This window comes from Carlito syrichta, unplaced genomic scaffold, assembly GCF_000164805.1.
Source record: "Carlito syrichta isolate Samal-C Ts95f unplaced genomic scaffold, Tarsius_syrichta-2.0.1 Scaffold314744, whole genome shotgun sequence".
Classification (NCBI taxonomy): Eukaryota; Metazoa; Chordata; class Mammalia; order Primates; family Tarsiidae; genus Carlito; species Carlito syrichta.
In genome coordinates this window covers 67,028-72,966 of record NW_007258840.1, presented here as the reverse complement: position 1 = coordinate 72,966, position 5,939 = coordinate 67,028, and the positions used below count along the sequence as shown (strand labels likewise).

The 5,939-nt window shown below is 38.0% G+C and overlaps 1 pseudogene; it reads left to right on the top strand.

The window, feature by feature from the left end:
• Positions 1-467: 467 nt before the first annotated feature.
• LOC103274359 lies at positions 468-5,134 on the top strand (annotated as a pseudogene).
• Positions 5,135-5,939: the final 805 nt, after the last annotated feature.

Below are 5,939 nucleotides of genomic sequence, written 5' to 3'. Positions count from 1 at the left end.
CTCTACATTAGAGACTTCATACAGGAGAGAGGCCGTATGAATGCAGTGAGTATGGGAACACCTTCTACAGGAAAGCACATCTTGTTAGACATTAAAGAACCAAAAGAGGATAGAAACCCCATGGATGCAATAAATGTGGAAAAACCTTCATAAGGAAGATTCAGCTCAAGGAACATCAGTGAACTCATACAGGAGACAAGCCTTATGAATGCACTGAATGTGGAAAAGCCTTTTCCCTAAAGGCACATCTCACTGTACCCCAGAGACTTCATACAAGAGAGAAGTGTTATGAATGCACTTAATGTGAAAGAACCTTCTATTTAAAGTGAAACCTTATGAATGTAATGAGTGCAACAAAGCCTTTAGAAGCAAGTTAGAGCTCATTCAGCATATGCAAACTCATATAGGAGACAGACCATATTTATGCAGTGATTGTGGTAAAACTTTCCATCAAAAGTCCCAGCTGAATGCACACCAGTGCTCTCACACTAGACAGAAAGTATATGGATGCAGTTTGTGGGAAAACCTTTTCCAAAGAGGCACATCTCACTGCCCACCAGAAACTTCATACAGGAGAGAAGCCAAATGAATGCAGTGAGTGTGGAAAGCCTTCTCCAGGAAAGCCCAGCCTGTTAGACATCAAAGAACCAAAAGAGGAGAGAAAGCCCATGGATGCGATGAATATGGAAAAACATTCATGAGAAAGATTCACCTCACTGAACATCAGAGAATTCACAGAGGAGAGAAGCCCCATGAATGTAATGACTGCAAGAGAGCCTTTAGACACAAGTCAGAACTCACTCGGCATCTGTGAACTCATACTGGCTAGAAACCATATTCATGCAGTGAATGTGGGAAAGCCTTCAGTGAGAAGTCTTGACTCACTAGACACTAGCGATCTCACACTGGAGAGAAACACTATAGATGCAATGTGGTGTGGGAAAGCCTTTCCCCAAAAGACATATCTCAGTGTACACCACAGACTTCATACAGAAGAGAAACCTTATGAATGCACTGAATGTGGACGAACCTTCAATTTAAAGTCACAACTTACCAAACATCAAAGAATTCATACCAGAGAGAAACTTTATAAATGTAATGAGTGCAAGAAAGCCTTTAGAAGGAAGTCAGAGCTCAATAAGCCTGTGGGAACTCATACTGGAGAGAGACCTTGTTCACGCATTGAATGTGGCAGAGCCTTTGCCCACAAGTCAGTTCATATAAAACATAAGAAAATTCACACAGGAGAGACAGCTATAAATTCACTGAAAGTAGAGAAACCATCCTTAGGGAGTCATACCTCTCTATACATGAATGAACTCATACAAGGAGAAAATTCTATGAACACAGTTCCTGTGGAAATGCCTTCTTCAGGTACCCAGACCTTATTAAACATCAGTGAGCTCCTAGGGGATAGAAATGTAGTTGATGGTGGAACAGCCTTTTCCAAGAAGTCTATCCTTAGTAGCTAATCAGCAATTTGAACAAGGAATAAGCCTTACAAATGAACTGAATGTAACCCCTTCAGTGATAAATTATGTTTTATATGTTACTGATTTTGTGCAGCAAAAAAATTCTGTGGTAGCAGAAAGGCGACAAAGTCTTTAACTAGAATCCTTCAACAATTATATATCAAAGACCTCACCTGGGGGGAAGTACTATGAATGTGAAAGTTGGACAGGGTACATTTGTGAAATGTTAGATTTATTAAACATAAGTGCAATCATATTGGGTAGAGATGCAGCTATTATGGAGAAACCTTTGCCTAATGGTGATATCTCCACTGGTATCAATTCTTAGAGGAATATTTAGGAAACGGTATGTGTTGTTTTTAGTGCTAAATTGTACTTTATCATGTGTCATAGAAGTATAGAAAGGCACAATTGATACAGAAAATATTTTTAGTAAAATTTGGTAGAATTTGTTATGCAAAAGTGAATTGCTTGAAAGCAAGAAAAAAAGAAAATTCACCAAACTAACTCATGTATTCTACCTTTATACCTTGGGCATCTTGGAAAGACTCCTTTAATAAATTAACTCTTTTTTTTTTAAGATGGAATCTCACTCTGCTGCCCAGGCTAAAGTGCAGTGGCACACTCACAGCCACCCCAGCATCTACCTGCTGGGTTCCAGGGATCTGTCCACCTCAGCCTTCCAAGTAGCTGGAACAACAGGTGTGTGCTGCCATCCCTAGCTAATTTTTGATATATTGTAGAGATGAAGTCTGACCAAGTTGACTGGGGTCTTCTAGAACTTGCAGGCTCAGGCAGTCCTCTCAACTCAGTCTCCCAAAATGCTGGGATTACAGGCTGAGCCACCGAGACTGGCCAAAAAATAAACTCTTAAACACCAGCTTTTGTGTTACATAATGAAAGCCTGTGAATACAATGGATGTGGAAGTAAAACTATGTTAGTTTTCTTTGGCTGCTATACCTAAACTACCACAGATTTACTTCTTGTAAGACAAAGAGTTCTTCTGTCACAGTTCTGGACCTCTGCGGTTCAATACCGGGTCATGGACTCAAATTGTTGGCAGAACTGTTATTTCTTTTTGGAGACTGTAGGGGAGAGTCTCCTTCCTTGCCCTTCCAGCTTCTAGAATCTGTCCAGATTCTGTGGTGTGTGGCCTTTCAGTGACCAATCAGTTCTTACATCACTCTGACACTGATTCTTCTGCCTCCATCATCATGTTTAAGTACTTTTTTGATTACACTGGAAACATTCAGGTTTACTAGAATAATCTCACTGTCTTAAAATAAACTGATTAGCAACCTTAATTTCATCTGTTACCTTAATTCCCTTTATCAATGTAACGTATTTACAGGTTCTTGGGAATTAGGATATGGAATCTCTGGGAGGCCATTATTCTGCCTAGCACAATATAAATAGATATCACAAAATTTACACTGTGATGAACGCTCACCTACCCATTAAGTAAAATTGGAAAAGCATATTCCCAGAGAAGTAATTATCTATAATGACTATGATCCAAATTTATTAACATGTTATTCAGTAATTAGGGACTCTTAGACTGCGATTGTTGTATGTGAGCATAGTGGAATTCATTTTAAATATTTGAATTGAATTATCAGCATTGGGAAAGAACTCTTAATACCCTAAATGAATATGAGATTCATATTGCTTGAAGTGTTTCCAAACACATTTATCTATTCTTCAATTGTACAGATTAACATATTTTAAATATGGGATGTATTTGACATGATATATTTAGATATTAACTGATATATTTTCTAGTCTGTTCTAACAATTCATATTTCTTTAAGTTATATATATATATATATATATATATCTGAATACCTTAAATATCTTTTAAAAAAACACACAAAATATATGAATAAAGTTTTTCATACATTGGGATATATGGAGATTCTGACAGCTTTCCCTAAAAAAAGGAAAAAATAAAATGAGCAAGAATCTTCCAATCATTCTATGCTATGATTGTCCCTGCTTACTGCCTGGAGAAAACTTCTGTTCTGCAGCATAGGGAGGAAAAGCCCAAAAAGATTCCAGCTGTCTCTCTGAATTGAGACAGAAGTTAGAGTTTGAGAAACTTAACGTTGCTGATATTTATGGATCAGACTACTGGATAAAAGATATACTCTGACAGAATTCTAGAGAGCTTCCCCACAAGTCTTCCTATAAGTCAAAATTCAGTACTTGTATGTGAGGAACCCCATTGTTCCCTAGGTTAAAAAGAAGTATTAGAAATAAACAGACAGAAAAATCCTTGGTGCTCATAGATGGTTGGGAATAATTTTTATTTCTACCGGATACTGGAAGTGCCTCCTAACACTTGACAGTAGATTTTTAAGAGTATTGCCTCAGTGGGTGGCTAATATTAATTGGAGACTAATGGGTGCTTTGAATCCTTCTCACAAAGCATCCATGCAGACTAGTAAAGGACCAAATTTTCCTAGTAATTCAGAAAATTCCCAGAGAAGACCCCAATAATTAAGGGAACAGAAAGCAGTTCATTAATCAATTTCTCCTTTAGATCTGTTCAGTCGCAGTGTATTTCTATTTCTATTTCCATCCTCATTTTGCAAGTGATTATTTGGAAAGCAGCTCAAGTAATACATCTGTTTATAATTGTTGCTAACATTGCTTTTTTCCCCTCATGCTGTTTTAGTGTACTGTCTTCTTTAATACAGCATAAGGTATATGCCTCTTAGACTGAGAGCTTATGAAAGCTAGCCAAAACCACGACATTTTTATACCTCCTGCACCCTCTGTAAGAAAAAAAAAATCATGAACATTTTAATTGTTTTTTTTTCTAGCAGAAATATGGGAGGTTGACCATATGCAGTGGCACTCAGAAAACCAAAATGAGCTTAAAAGTTTAGAATGATATCAGCAAATTTGCCCTTAGAAATGATTTTGATTATGCAAAAGTATTGTTTATTTAACACAAAGATTCAATAAGTTTGGCTTGCATTGTAAAAGTTTGAAATCTCTTTTAGGTTTTGTAATCTGTAATAGCAGATATGCAGTAAAAGATTCTGATGACTTTGGTGGATATGGGAAGACATGTCTCCTTATCAAGCATGAAAAAACTCTCACTGGAATGTCTTCACTCAGGAGAGAAATCATATGAATGCACAGAGTGCAGGAAAGCCTTTTCCAGGAAAGCTCATGAGATATTAATGAACTGAAAGAGGAGAAGCCTCATGGGTGCAATGAACATGGAAAAACCTTCACGAAGAAGATTCAGCTCACTGAACATAAGAGAACCCATACAGGAGAGAAGCCTTATGAATGCACTAAATGTGGAAAAACCTTTTCCCAAAAGGCATATCTCACTGTTGACCAGAGACTTCATACAGGAGAGAATCCATATGAATGCATAGTCTGTGGAAGCCTTTTCCCAAATGGCATATCTCACTACACCAGAGACATCATACAGGAGAGAAGCCATATGAATTCAGTGTGTGTGGGAAATCCTTTTCCCAAAAGGCATATCACTGAACAACAGAAACTTCATATAGGAGAGATGCCATATGAATGCAGTGAGCTTCGAAAAACCTCCTCCAGGAAAGCACAACCTGCTAGACATCAAGGAATTGAAAGAGGAGAGAAAACCTATGGAAGCATTGAATGTGGAAAACATAAATGAGGAAGATTCATCAGAGAACTCACAAAGGAGAGAATCCCCATGAATGTAATGAGTGTGAGAAAGCCTTCTCCAGAAAGTTCCTGCTCATGGTACATCAGTGAACTCATTTAAGAGATAAATCATATGGATGCAGTGAATGTGGGGAAGCTGTCAGTCAGAAGTCCCAGCTCACTAGACACTTGCATTCTCCCACTGGAGAGAAACTCTATGAATGCAGTAAGTGTGGGAAAATTTTTTCCTAAAAGGCATATCTCACTGTACACCATAGACTTCATACAGGAGAGACAACTTATGAATGCACTGAATGTGGAAGAACCTTTTATTTTAAGTCAGAGCTTGCCAGACATCAGAGAATCCATACAGGAAAGAAACTTTATGAATGTAATGAGTGCAGCAAAACCTTTAGAAGCATGTCAGAGCTCACTTGGCATCTATGAACTCATACTAGAGAAAGACCTTGTTCATGCAGTGAATGTGTTCAAACTTTTGCCCATAAGTCAGTCCTTTCTGAACACAAGAAAATTCACACAGGAGAGAAAGCTACACATTCACTGAAAGTGGAGAAATCTTCCTTGGGGAGTCATACCTCTTTATACATGAGTGATCTCATGCAAGGAGAAAACCCAGTGAACACAGTACCTGTCAGATGCCTTCTTCTGAGACCCAGCCTTTATCAAACAAGCCCTTATCAAGTGAGCTCTTATGGGATAAAATTTAGTTAGATATGGAACAGACTTTTCCAATAAATCAAGTCTTAGTGGCTAATTAGGAATTTGAACAGGGAACAAGCCTCGGAAATGAAGTG